A 15,805-nucleotide genomic window follows, 5' to 3' on the forward strand; every position below is an offset into this window, starting at 1 on the left:
TCCATTTCTTTAGTTCTGGGGCAAAGACAGTAAAAGGAAGTGACACAAGACATCAAGGGACAAGCTTAAGCGATTTATTTTTAAAAAGATTAAAATGTTAAAACAAACATTTACTTACTAGCAACAAACTTTTCTTCATTGCCCACTGAATGAGGAACTCCAACTTCTAACAATGCAGCTGTTTATCAACACAATGCAGACACCGACACTGAAAATGTTCAGTCCAAGCCAAAAGTCCATGATGACCCAAGTCAAATCAAACTCATGCAGGCATTAGCATTAGTCCATGTTCAGGATCCTTGCTGCTGAGTTCAGTTCTATTCTTAGCCGGCCTGTATTTTATAGTCTTGTAAAAACAAGTTCAACAAGGTCATGACAGTTTTGAACTGATGGGAATTTTAGAAATTAAATAATTTTCCAAGTTTTAAAGGGTTCATATTAGAAGAGTGAATGCTTAAAATAGCGAACGTTCTTCTACTGAACTTGAAATCCTGAAACTGCAAATTCTTTTTTTTTTGAATCAGCGATTTTTTTTCCCTGGGAAAAATCGCTAATCCAACCTTCAACATTTTGCAGTTTTGGTTTTTTCAGTTAGATTAAAAGAGCGTTCGCTATTTTAAGCATTCAGACTTCTAATATAGTCCCATTTTAAACTACTTTTAGTGCCTCTTAATGCTTTCTCCTGAAAGAACAGCTAAAACTCAGCTGACCATAAACTTGCGCAAGTTCCCCTTTATACTGATAAACATTTCATCTGATTAATTAAAGTTCAATGCACTAGAGTTCATTAAACCAACTTTACCCTACAGCATGTTTTTGGAAGACATTACATTTCTTTTAAGCTGTCTAAACATAATGAAAATCTTCCTAAGCTATCTGTAAATTGCTATTATTTAGCCATATGCAGTGGCAGCTGGTGACTTCAAATCAAAGGGGGGCAACAGGAGACAGCTGAATGAGAGGGCAATGTGAAGGGGTGTGGTCAACTAGAAAGGGGTGGATTTATGCTAAAAAAATGGAAAAACTGGAACTTTAATTAAATACGCTGCCCTGGGTGCCAAACTGTCATTATGAGAGTCCAAGCAAGACAAACTAAATTGTAGAAGAAAAAAAATATTTCGGTGCATTGGCTACATGATAGCTTACTTAATATCTAGATGGAAACAAAAAGGTTGTGAGGCATGAAAAAAATAAATTACGTTTTAAATATATTATTGGAATGCCAGTCAATATCAAGTATAAAAAAACAAGCAGCACTCAACTCAAACCACTTCTCCTCGCACTGCAGATCTAATTATAATTTATATTCAGCTTTATAAAAGTACCAAGTACATGCTGAAAATAGCAATCTCTGTGATACCCCCACTTGTAAAAATGTTTCTTGCCCAAAAAAGACCTGCTGCCTGACAACTATCTACTTGTTTCATGGGGAAAACATGATCAAAGTAAAAAATGAACAGCAAACAAGAAACAATCTCAAGATAAATTGCTTAAAGGATTACTGCACAGGTTATGGACCACACTTGATAGATTAGCATTCTGTTTAGTTTACGGGTAAAGCCTGCAAAGATGACTGCAAGTCTCCAACAAATGTAATGAGCTTCTGAAAATAGTGTAATCCTGTCCTTTATTACAAATACTGTCATATGCATTTCAATACCTAAGGCTTGTACGCTATCTAGTTATGTAAATATTCTCTGCATAGCAACAACAAAAAGTATTTCAATGTTGATAATTCTTTAACAGTATGCTTATTAAAACTTACTTGCATCTTACAGTCTCAGACAAGCTTACCTGATGGTCATTACAGCATTGCTACTTAAACACAGAGCATAGGCAGTGCAACAACATGCATTTTCTGAATAAGAAGAGGCATAAATCAACAGTATAAAAATATGACAGAAAATCAGAACATTCTACAAAATAAAGGACAGATGAAAAGCCACTGTAGTACTTGTGTCTACCTTGGATGGGCGGATACTCTGCACACTTATACTGCATAACTGCTCCTTGCCTTGCTTGGACACATCCAGAGTCACTATGTGGGGAAGTGGGGTGCAACAGGTATGTCACAATTTGAATCACAAAGAGACAGATGGTGCTCAACAAAACCAATAAACTGTAGGAAAAGCACCACAAACCAAGTAGGAAGCACGAACAATTTAATAGTTCCACACACTAACGTATAACATAAAACAGAATGTTTTCGTCTTCAACTTCATCAGATAATATAAATAAAATCACCCCCTTCATATATATACCCAAACCTTTAGAACCAATTAAAAAAATCACCAATCACAATAAGAGAATCATTACATCAATTAAAATACTCCATAAAAGCGAAATAAAATAAAATCATATTATCTTTTTTGTTCTTAAAAACTTGTCAATAAAAATTGTAAATATGTATGTATTAAAAAAACTTTGTTAACATCTAATCAAAATTAAAATCTTTAATAAATATCAAACACTTATAAATAAATGAATAACAAATATAAAATGTGTAAAATCTAGGACAATATATAAAGTGATTGTGTAGCTCCCTCCAGTGGTGAACCTAAAAATAACATGTAAAATGCTATATGTATATGATGTACCTGAAAAAAAGCCTTAAAATTAATATTATTTATTCTAATACAAATAACTGTTTCTTCTATGTTTACAGACCCACCAATCAACTATTAATCTCATTTAAAGTTTGGCAGATCTTAATTTAAGTACTGGTGCTAGGGATAACATTTCATTAAGTCCTGGAAATTTACTAGAATCCAACACTAGTTGCCAGTATAGTTCCCTATACTCAACTAGTGTTTCCCACATACCACCCCGAGGACTCATTGTAACCATCTCTAAAATAAAACAAATTGAAAACCAAGTGTCTTACAGGTGGTGGTATGCTTGCATAATGCATTCCTCTCATTCTTCGTTCTAATTTCGTATAAGTGTTCGTATATTCTCTGCTTCAATTTCCTTTCACTTTTCCCTACGTAGAAAGATTCACATTCTTTACATATTGCAATATAAATAATACCTTTCATATTGCAGTTAGCATAGGTGTTTAATATTAGTTTCCTTTTCCTAGCCTGCAAATATATATGATCTCCGATTAATAAAAATGAGCAATAACTACAACTACCACACCTGTACAAGCCTTTCTTCTCCCTTGTACCCTTTTGTATGTTGCCCCTGTTGGGACCCCTCTCTAGTATATTCTTAATGGTGTTCCCTTTGCGATACGTGTATGTCAATTCATTGTCAAAAATATGTCTTAAATCAAAGATTTTGGAAAAATTATTCCATTCTCTGTCAAAAATTCTACTTACCAGTCTGGACTGTCCATCATAGGTGGTTATAAGACCTGACCTATAATCTTCCTTAGCTTTCTGTTCCTGTTTTCTGTTATCCAAATATTGAATTTTACCTAAAATTGGAGCAAATTTAACCTTTCTTTTTTCTTTCACTTCATCCAAAATTTGGTGAAAAAAATTCCCTAGGATAGCCCCTGTTTAGAAATAATTCCCTGAGTGAATCAACTTCACTCAAGAAAATCTCATCATCAGAGGTCATCCTGCTCAAACGTATCAATTGTCCTTTCACCACTCCTCTCTTCTGGTGAGGTGGGTGAGAACTGGTATAATGTAAATAGGAATTAGAAAAAGTCTCTTTTCTGTAAATCTTAGACATAAATTGACCATTATTTTTCCTAATATGGACATCCAAATAAATTAATTCATGATGGTTAAAAGTTTTGGTAAATTGCAAAAAATCAGTTGTACTATTAACATATTCTACAAATTTGTCAAAATCTTCTTGATGCCCCTTCCACAAAAAAACATAAATCATCTATAAATCTACTGTATAGTATCCAATAACCATCATAAGGTGAATTTATGAAGTTATTGTTTTCCCAGTAGGCCATTATTATATTAGCATAAGTGGGAGCACAATGTTCCCCCATAGCAACACCTTTTTCTTGCTTAAAATATTCCCCTTGAAAAAATATATAATTATTTTTAACACACTCGACAAACCAGTAAAATTAAGAAGCAAAAAGTAAACAACCAAAATTGCCAGGTAAATCCAAAAAAGCCAAGGAAGTGCGAACTGAAGTAATAATGTTCTAAACGCAGGTTTATTTCTTTCTTAAAAAACAGCATACGTTTTCGCTACTGTTAAACAGTAGCTTCATCAGAGAAACTGACTAGCGGTCAACGCCAGGTATTTCAATCTTTCTGTGACGTGAATACGTTACACTACGTCACTTAGATTCACAAAAATACCTTCCCATACAATAGCGTTATTGTGTATAAGAAAATGAATTACATATAAAAATACACTCGCATCCGCATACACGTTTTAATTGTTATCCATGTTTACAATTATAACGGGCATAATATAATAAAGTAGTAAACACATCCATTTGACTGGGTAAGTCATCTACTCTTTGACATAATATGGTCTCAGTTATGTTCTACATATGCAATCTTTTTAATTATATAATGCACAAAATTCCTCATGCAGATTGATTTTTTAAGTTTTTATATTAACTCTTTGGATTGTACGAAATTGTGATTTCATTAGAGTTATTGAAGCACAATATATTAATTTATACTAGAAATGGAATGTTGTTTTAAATATATAGATTTCCAGAATTAATTGTTTTTAACTTTTAAAACTTTTAAATATAATATTGCTGATGCGAGTGTATTTTTATATGTAATTCATTTTCTTATACACAATAACGCTATTGTATGGGAAGGTATTTTTGTGAATCTAAGTGACGTAGTGTAACGTATTCACGTCACAGAAAGATTCAAATACCTGGTGTTTCCCGCTAGTCAGTTTCTCTGATGAAGCTACTGTTTAACAGTAGCGAAAACGTATGCTGTTTTTTAAGAAAGAAATAAACCTGTGTTTAGAACATTATTCCTTCAGTTCGCACTTCCTTGGATTATTTGGATTTACCTGGCAATTTTGGTTGTTAATTATTTTTAACACTATTTCCATAAGAGTTAAAACTGTTCTAAACTCACCTTGAGAAATTTCTTTGTGATACACCAACATTTCTACAAACCACTCCATACCAACATCGTGTGGTATACTAGTAAATAGGTCCTCCACGTCTAGTGTACCAAATGCTACATTTTCACTGAACAAGGTACTTTGCAATTTCCTCAAAAAACCCCAAGAATCTTGTAATATGTTACTGTTTCCCTGCAATACACATTTCACCTTCATGTCCACGAATTTGGCTAATGGTGCCGTCACAGAACCATCTGCCGAAACTATAGCTCTTAAAGGTGGGTCATGAAGTTCTTTGTGCACTTTTGGAATGCCAAAAATGCAAGGTACTTTAGGTTTCTCAACATGCAAATATTTATATGTTTCTATGTGTATTAAACCTTCTAATAATAAATCATTCAATGTTACTTGTATTTTTTTATATGCTATATTGATTTCATTGATGGACGTTCTTGAATATTTGTCAGTGTTGTTGAGAATTTCCATCATTTTTCCTTCATATTGTATGCAGTCCATTAGGACTACACCCCCACCCTTGTCAGGTTTCATAACCCTTACATTCCTATTGTTACTAATATCCTTCAAATTTTCCAATTCAGCAGGGGTTAAATTTGAATGCACATACTGTTGATTCAAATTTGTTCTTAATTCCCTTTCAACTTTTAATTCAAAATTTCTAATTTGAGGGTGTAATGGTGGATTAAATATGCTACTACGTTTCAAACAATCACTTTCAATATTATTTCTCTTCCCATTAAAAAACAACTCTAAATTCTTCTTTCTAATAAATAATTTTATGTCCACAAGTAGTCTAAAAATATTAGTTCTATGTCTAGGAATAAAACCAAAGCCTTTAGAAAATAAGTCAAAAAAAGTTTTGTTAATTGTAATACTAGAAAAATTAAAAATGTTAAAATCATTGTATGTCCATTTATTCCCTTCATGTGTTAAAACACCTATTGATTCCAAACCTGTTCTTTTCTCCCCTGTGGCCTCCATCCCCTGCCCATGTAGTTTTTTGAATTATACAATTTGAAATGTTTCTAGCTGATGTTGATGGCCCTGACACATTTGTCATACCTTTCAGCCTCAGAGCATGAAATCTGGACAAAGCCATAAACAGAAGTGGGATAAAGGTCCCAAAAATAAGGACAATTTTTAAATATTGCTCTTATAAACTTAGAAAGATAATAGAATAGTAAGTCTTGATTTAGTATGAATTTTCTGAAGGGTATGAAATCTGAAACTCAAATGTCTGCATTATTTTCTAACTTCCATCTTTAATGATTTGCCAATAATTTGCCAGAAAACCACAATTTTATGAAAAACGGTCCAAAAATATGATGCAAAAATATAAAATAGCCACACAATACAGCTGGGAACCTGTCAAAGAAGGGACACATTTTAATACTAGTACTGTTAACTTGAGCAGCTGACAAAATAAGAGAATCTACATGCATTTTGAAATTAAAATAATCTATAACTTTGATCATTACAATTATTTATTAATTGTGAACCCTCCACATTTTTTTCCAAATTTGCCATTTTGCAGAGGGATTATTAGGGGGAGAGCAACATTTCGAGCCAAAATCAGGGACAGTTGAGAGGTTTGGATATACCTAATTCTATAAAGCAATTTATTTGCTCATACCTCTCAACCTTTTAATGCAGGAAATCTGGACAAGGCCAAATATATTGGGAGAACATGCAGTACTAAACGTTGCTCTTGTATAACCTTAGACAGTTGACAGAACAACAGGTCTTGCTTTAACATGCATTTTTCTGAAGAGTATGAAGTCTGAAACTCAATGTCTGTCATTATTTAGTGACTTCATTCCTAAATGATTTGCCAGAAAACCCCACATTTTATGAGGAACAAACCAAAAATAAGAAGCAAAAATCTATTCATTCTGTAAATATCTGGACAGTTAAGAGGTATAGTTCAGCCGGGGCTGTCTGAGTTTGCCGCCCTTCCCCCTCACAAAAATCATAGTCAAATGGGACCTCCCCCTGCAGCTATTCCAATGTCCGATTTCACCCCATTTACCGTAAACACTGTAATGTGTATAATGCTTTACTTCTATGATGATTTGGATTTATTTAAAAGTTTTATTTTACATTTTACAGCACAAACACTAATAGACATCTGATAAACAAAGCAATGTAGTCTCACAATGAAAATAGACAGCATTAAAACTTCTGTCCTTGAAACTCACATTCATTGAAACAGCATTGAAACCCACATTCAGAGGAAATACATCTGGCCAGTGGCAGATAAAGATTAACTTTGGGGTGTTTTCAAATCATAGGCCCCTTACACAGGAAGCATACATGTGTTCTTTGGGTTCCACTTCATAATATCGAATTACTGAAAACTCGAACTTCATATGATCGAGTTTTTCAGTAACTCGAAATTAGGAAGTGGAATAAAACAAAACCCAAACACATCATTTATGCAAGGGGCAAGCGCCCTGCACCCTCCCTACTTAAATATGCCATCTCTGCGATTGTACTATAGCGAAGAAATGGGAGATCTCTTAATCTGTGCTTCTGCATATAGTGCGGAATGGGAGATTTCCTTTTTCCCCACTGTAGCATGATCTTGGAATTGGTATATTTAAGTAGGGGGGTGTGGGGATGCAGGGGGACTAGCTGCAGAAATGTTGTGTTTAACTTATTTTTATTGTTTCTCTTTACAATTTCGAGTTACTGAAAACTCGATCATATGGTCTTGACCATATGAAGTTTGAGTTTTCAGTAACTCGACATTCTGAACTGAAACCGTTCTTTGATACACCTTTCTGATTGTATTACATTATATTCCTTGTATAATACAGTACAATTGTTAGAAGGCATTTTAAATTTATTGTTCTGAACATTTTTCCAGTAAACAATGGAACAAAAATACATGCACCAATAATGACAAAACTGCCCAGTTCAGAACATTTCCATCATAAAAGTCTACTCAAGCTTCTACAATCCACCAGTATCAGTAAATTTGCACAATCTCTGCAGAAGTAAAAGTCATCTAAATAATTCCACATTAAAGAGATCTGTAACTAATGAAGAGTTTGCTGCTAGCAAACAACTTTATATTTCATTGTTTCATCTACAAATAAAGTGCCTGTTGCCCTTGAGGAATTAATTGCCTATGTTACATTAAAAATTGATAAGCTAGTAATATTGCAATAGGAATTGGATGGCAAACTGATAACAGGTTCATCATTACTAGGTATCTCCACCAAATAGGACATTCTTGGGACTGCAGCATCCACCCCCTTTAAAAGTACAACTCAGTACAGTATCAGCAATGCATCTATGTATTGTGGGAGTAGAAACCACAGCCTTCTGTGACAAAAGCAATTACACTACCTGTTGTGCAATTAACAAGACAAGCAAACTCTGCATAAGCAGCAGTAAATGTCTCTTCAAGCTCTCAGCTCTTGTAAAATCCATTCGACATTCAACTGTATCTCTCAACTTTGAAGTACAAGAAATCTGGAAAAAGCCAAAATTTATTGGGGGAGAAAAAAAAGCCCAAAAACTAAGGACACATTTTAAACATTGCTTGTATAATCTTGGAAAGTTGCTAGAATAAAATGCTGTGTTTCCACAATGCATTTCACTGCCAAGGACCCTGTGCACTACAGTCAGAGCAACATACCACTATAACAAATCATCTGCTTCTTGAAAGATGGGTAGACTGAAACTTAAATGGCTATCATTTAGTGAATTCAGTTCTCACCATAGCTCTCAACCTCATAGCACAAAACACCTAGACAAAGCCAATAATGGGGGAATACAGCCCCCAGATATAGTCTGTGAATTCATTTCTCACCATAGCTCTCAACCTCTTAGCAAAAAAACCTTCACAAAGCCAATAATGGGGGAATATAGCCCCAAAAATAGGGACAAATTTAAAATATTGCTCTTATAAACAGGTAAGTGCTAGAATAAAAGGTTTTATGTTACCATATACTTTCTGAAGAATATGAAGTCTGAAATTCAAATGCCTGTCATTATTTAGTGAATTCAAAATCCAAAAAAAAAACGCATATTTTATGAGGAATACAACAGAACAAAAATATGAGACAATTTCACAAGTGGTGGTAGGTAGGGAATTCAAGCTCTTGTTACCTGCTCCCAAGGTACAGGGTTTGAGTCTAACCACCAGATATATTTCCTGAGTTCTCTCTGACCACCAGGTATATTTAACTGGGGCATTTCACACACACACACACCACACTACTTGAGTTGGAGTCCCTTCATTCAAGCTGTAAAGTCTGTCCACATTATACATCCCTACTTCAAAGTCATTCATGAGAGCAAAGTCCTTCCCCTTCCTTTGAGACCAAGCTGCTATCCAGCCTACAGATGTTGCAGTCTGATCCCCTTCCAGTCTTTGCAGTTGTAACTGCATAGACGTCTGGGATCTCTGCTGTTGAATGCTGTCTTCCTTATCCGGACTGTCTCACCAGCAGTCTGGATTCCTGTGAGCATGCTCCGGACTGGTTCAGAAGCAGTCCGGATATTGGGAGTGTGCATGCGCAAAGTTCCAGGACTCGAGTTTGTTGTTTTTATTTATTTTTTTCTTTCTTTTTTATATCTGGGAGTGCTGCAGTCCTGCACGCCAGTAGCACGAGCCACCCCTGGCCATATGCAGGAGTGTGGTGGTCAAGGCATCAAAAGATCAGGGTAGCCTTTTTGAGCCCTTCACAGCTCTAAAAGGGCCATGGGTGTCATGCCCAGTGAAAATGTTCTATTCCCAATCCACTTGTCTAGGTTGTACTTAAACTGGGTAATAGACAAACTCAGCTTCACATGGATGGGTAGCCTGATCCATTGGAGGGGCAGTCTCTGGGACACATATATGTGTCTATAGCATGTTCTGATTAAGTCACAGACAAAATTCAGGTTCCTAGACCTTGTATTTCTGGTACTCTTTTACTTACCAATATGTAGGAAATTCATAAGTGTGGTGTTGCAGATACCTTGTAAGCCAGGCATACATCATCCTTAAACAACCTATAGGAGACTAAGTAGAGGAAAAGGGCTTTAAGGCATTTTGCATAAGGCAGGGTTGTTATGCCTTGTATTCTTTTTGTAAGAAAATGTTGAGGTTGCTCTAGTTGTTGCAAATGCCTGGTCAGGTACATGCCAAAGGGTGCATTGTACTCTATGGTTGGTCTGATAAGGGTAGAGTACAGTGGGATAATGACCTGGCTGGACCTAGATACCATGCCCTTGCTTATAAGTTTGCAACATAAAAGGATTTCCTCACCACTGTGGCCATGTGGTGGTTGAAGGTAAGCCTACTGTCTACATGCGTACCAACTAGGTTGACTCTTAGAGGTGTATTATCAACATTGTAGTTAGCTCTAATGGCTGACTTCCCAAAGGGTATGATTATGCATTTCTTAGCACTGAGTTTAAGACCACAGCTTTGTTATTCAGAGATAGACCTTCTGGAAGACTGCTACTGTCTGCAATGGAGTTTATGATAACCCCCAGCTTACAGTCATCTGTAAGCACAGTCGGCCATAAACCTTCAGTGTTTGCTTCTATTTCAGAGAAATAGATGCCAAAAAGGAGTGGGCCCAGTGCCGAGCCCTGTGGGACTCCACTAGTGACTGGCCTCTTGGTGGAGGTAGTCTCACCTATTTAGACCTCCTGGGCCTTATTGGTGAGCCAGTTGGATATCCAGAGGATGATAGAAGAGTTTAGACCTAAATTAATGCCTGAGTAAGGTACTGCAGAAATATCCTTGGCCAGGTAGAGGTAAGCTGTGTGCAGAGTCTTACCTTCATCCAATGCTTTGGTGACCCTCTCAAAGAAGTCCACAATATAGATATAGATATAGATATAGATATAGATATAGATATAGATATAGATATAGATTTAGATATAGATATAGCTATAGATATAGATATAGATATAGATATAGATATAGATATAGATATAGATATAAATGGGCCATGTAATAAAAGACATGCAAAGGTTCTATAAAATATAATAAAAATAGATAAACATAAGGAGTGCCAAAATGTCAGTGAAGTAGGAGTCAAAGCCAAGACTGGTTTGCTAACTTTACCTGCTGTTGAAAAATAACTTCAGGTGGTAGTCATGATTTAATGAGCATTCCAATTACTTCCTGCTCCACAGGAAAGATATGTATCTTGATTGTTCTGAATTATGCTATTCAACTAAGACCATGTGTTTTTTTCCCTCTATCAAGGCAAACTGGAGGAGAATGCTCTGCTAGAAATCTTCCTTAGGGCAACATTTTCTTCAATAATATTTGACAATAAGAGTTGTTAAGCTTATGTTGGACAGAAGTTGTTTGGAAGTAAAACAATTAAAATCTACCCTCTACCATCCAGAAAAATAAACAGAATGGTTTGTTGGAGAGGCTAAACTCCTAAAATTAAGCTAAGGATATTCACTGCCCAGTTTAAGCATTAGTGCAACCAGTTCCTGCCCCGTCTCCTCTTTCCAGGCAGAGAATTGCTCCAAGAATCCAGAGGTTTTTTCTAAGCTTAGTTAACTTATTGTCAGAATGGCAGCCACGGTGGTGCAGCGGTTAGCTGTCACCTCACAGCAAGAGGTTCTCCGGTTCGATCCTCAACTGGGGTGCCTTCTGTGTGGAGTCTTCATGTCCTCCTTGTGGTCATGTGGGTTTCCTCCATGTGCTCTGGTTTCCTCCCACTTCTTAAAGACATGCTGTAGGTGGATTGGACACTCTAAATTGGCCCTAGGTGTGAGTGCGTGCATGTGTGTGCCTTCCATGGAAGGTTGGGCACTGGGCTGGCAACTCAACACCATAAAACTCCACTGCAAATCATGAGCAGACAGGTGATCCGCTGTGGCAACCCCTAACTGGGAAAAGCCAGAAGAAGAAGAAGAAGTTAACTTATTGTCAGAGGGTCATAAGTTCCTAGAGTTAACTTGTGATGAGTCGGACAATAAATATAATTCCTACAAAGATTCTCTTGAGAAGACCATGCATAACAACAAAAAGGTAGCGGGACACTGAAAATGCACTATTGGTCAAATGGTAATGCTGCTTTGTTTCTGTCTGGCAGAATAAGCTGCAATTAGCATGGGAAGGATCATCTAATATTTTAAGTAAGATGATATATGTTAATTATGTGGAAGAGTTACCACACAGGAAGCAGAAATACCTATTGTGCATTACTTGCTATACATGAAAATATATAGTGGACATCATTCCCGTAGCTAAAGGTGCATTATGTAATTGCTAAGCACACCATATCAAGGCAGATTACATCACTAAAAGAAAGAGTTATAACTCTTAAGAGTCTGAATATGAGATCATAGGATCATAGGAAGTTACTAGGCTATTGACCTGAGGGCCCTTACAAGTCTAACCACATTTTACCCTTGTTACCATGATCAGCACCTGTTGCCCCTGTCCAAGAGGAAACAGGTGGAACCCCCAGGGTGAATTTACAATTAACCATCAAATCATCCAGACTGTGTTTGAAAAGGGCCAGTAAGGTGTTCTGTTTCATGTGAAGTGTGAGTCTATTCCAAAGGTGTGGTAACTTCTGGAAGACAAATCTGTCCCTCCAGCAGGTTCTGTTGACATCACATACCAGGTTTAGGTATTTAGAGTGAGTAACATTTGTGTGATTTGACTTGTGGATGTGCAGCATTTCAATAAACCATGGTCAAAGACTGCCTTATACACGAGGCAGAAATTGCCTCTGAGTAGTCTGTATGAAACAATAAAGTGACAGTGATTTCAACTGATTCCCCATAGGATAGCTGCTGAAGACTTTGAATTTCTTTGTAAGGAAACTCTGTGGTCTCTCCTGTTGCTGGAGGTGCTTTGATGGGTACATGCCAAAAGGGGCGTTGTACTCAATTATTAGCCTAATGAATAAAGAGTACATAGGGAGGTGATAACTTCACTTTTTCTCGAGGCAATGCCCTTACATATGAGGTGAGCCATATAGAATGCCCTTCTTACCACTTTGGAGACATGGTGATGAAAGGCAAGGTTGCTGCCAACCTGAGTGCCCATATCTCTCACCACTGAGTACATACTTAGAGTATTGCCATTGATGTGGTAATTTGCAGGAATATCACTCTTGCTGATGATAATGCATTTTTTGCATGGAGTTTGAGGCCATGACATCAGCAGCAATCATTTGTTTGTGTAACACCTTCTTGAAGGATGTTGACATTGTTTGGAGATTCTATGACTATAACCAGTTTGCAGTCATCAGCACACTTTATCGGCCACAGTCCTTGGTTTTAGCTTGTACTTCAGAAAAATAGATTCCAAACAGTAGAGGTTCCAGGACCAATCCCTGTGGAGCACCACTGGTAAGGGTCTGCTGTTGGAGGTGGATTCCCCTATTTTGACAGGTTCTATCAGAGAGCCAGTTTGTAACCCACCTTACGATATAAGGGTTGATGTGTAGCGGGGAGAGTTTATCAATGATGCATGAGTGATGGACAGTGTCAAACACCTTGGACAGGTCTATGTAGGCTGTATGCACAGATGTCCCCTCATCAAGGGCCCTTTTGACTGTCTTGAAGAAGTCCACCAGGTTTAACAAGCTTAATCACCCCTTGACAAATCCAAAGTGGGTGGGATCTAGTGTTTGGAAATTACCTATATTTTTGTTGATAAGGTCCATGATGATTCTCTCCATAACTTTGCAGATAAGGCTAGTCAGGCTAATAGGTCTGTAGTTCCTGGGGTCAGTAGAAGCCCCACCTTTGTGCAGGGGAATAACTGTGGCTGTTTTCCATTCAGCTGGGATGTAGCCAGTGCTTAGATTGTGATTGAAAAGAGTAGCCAATGGTGATGATAATTCTTGTTTGAGCCCAGGTAGGATGCAGCCTGGGATGTTATCAGGTCCCATTGATGATGTTTTAGAGACAGCGTTTACAACCTGCACTTTAAAGATGCAAGGTAGGGGACAAGTGATAGGGATGTCATGATGTACATGTGGCTAGGATGGGGTAGTGAATTTTTCACTGAACCCGTTGGCTAGCAGGTTAGCTATGTTCACTGGCTCAGTGCATGTGTTAACATTAACTACCAGTTCACCGCAAATCTGAGCCAAACATTTTAGGTTACGGATGTAAGTAAAGAATGCCTTATGGTTGTCCTTGGTTGAGGAAATCCAAATCCAGCCCACAAAAACAGTGAAGCAATAAAGCTCTGAGAGGACGATGAACAAAGGTTTAATGCACAGACACCATAAACACTTACAATAATATGTTGCATTAATGTGAGCATTTATGGTGTCTGTGCATTAAACTTTAAAGCTCTGAGAGGATGATGAACAAAAGTTTAATGCACAGACACCATAAACGCTCGCAATAATCTCCCATATTATTCCCCTTCATAAAGGCGGCAATTCAAATGATTACTCTAACTACAGACCAATAGCTCTATTATCTCCTCTATCTAAAATAATGGAAAAATGCATTCACCAACAAGTACTACACCATTTATCTCAACATAACATAATAGCAAATTGCCAACATGGCTTTAGGCCATCACATAGTATCACAACTGCTCTACTATCTTTTATAGATACCATCAGCAGAAACCGCAATAACAATATCCTCTCATCTGCTCTATTTATTGACCTCTCAAAGGCTTTTATCATGGTCAACCATGCCCTTCTTATCAACACTCTAGAATCCCTTGCCTTTGATCACCCGGCTATTAAATGGTTCAGATTCTACCTTAGCAATAGGCAACAAGCAGTTCTCTGGCAAAACAAAATATCATCCCTCCAGCCAGTGACCCTCGGAGTCCCTCAAGGCTCTATTCTAGGACCACTGCTCTTTTCATTATTTATCAATGACCTCCATCTAGCACTCCCGCAAGCCACCTGCATTCAATATGCAGATGATTCTACCCTAGTATACTCAGCAAACTCCCCTTCAGAACTACACTCTCTAACCCAAGATGTATTTAACATAGTAGAAACATGGTTTACAAAGAGATGCCTCCTTCTCAATGCTAAAAAAACTAAGCTCCTCCTCTTTACACCCACCAATAAATCCTCACCCATTGATTTCTTTGTGTTCTCCAATATCAGCACTATTATACTTCCTGATACAACCACCAAACTGCTCGGAATAACTATTGGCAATGACCTTACTTTTGATACCCACATAAATAACACTATCAAAACTGTCAATAGAAAAATTGGTTCCTTATACAGGATCAAACCTTTCCTCACCCCTATAGCCAGAACTAAAATTGCTCACTCTCACTTAATATCAACTCTTCTGTATGCTTCACCCATATATACTAACCTAAAGAAAAATAATCTTACCAAACTAACAACTTCTTATAATAACATCGCCAGATTTGCAACTGGCAATCCCTTTAGAACCCACCACTGTTTGAATCTAAGGCAACTAGGCTGGCTGGAACTTCAAAACCAACTGATAGTATCCCAACTCACCATTGCCCACAAGATCTTCTACCAACCCAACAACACTCCTATACTCTCCAATCTCATTCTCCAGTATAAAAATCTTAACTCCCTGCGCTCTTCCAACAAACTCCTTGCCTGCATATGCAAGTCTAACAACCTGGCTGGAGACTCTCTTTTTTCTAACACAGTTGGAAAAATCTGGAACCTACTGCCAAATGAACTAACATTACTTTCTTCCTTGCCTCTATTTAAACACAACCTCAAAAAACACCTAAATTCTCACTGGCTATGCCCCTGCAGCAATCCTGACTAATCTTCTTCCTCTCTTCTTCTTTTTCTAATTTCAC

This window comes from Protopterus annectens, chromosome 1.part0 (assembly GCF_019279795.1).
Source record: "Protopterus annectens isolate FY-2018-M chromosome 1.part0, PAN1.0, whole genome shotgun sequence".
In the NCBI taxonomy this organism is placed as follows: domain Eukaryota; kingdom Metazoa; phylum Chordata; order Ceratodontiformes; family Protopteridae; genus Protopterus; species Protopterus annectens.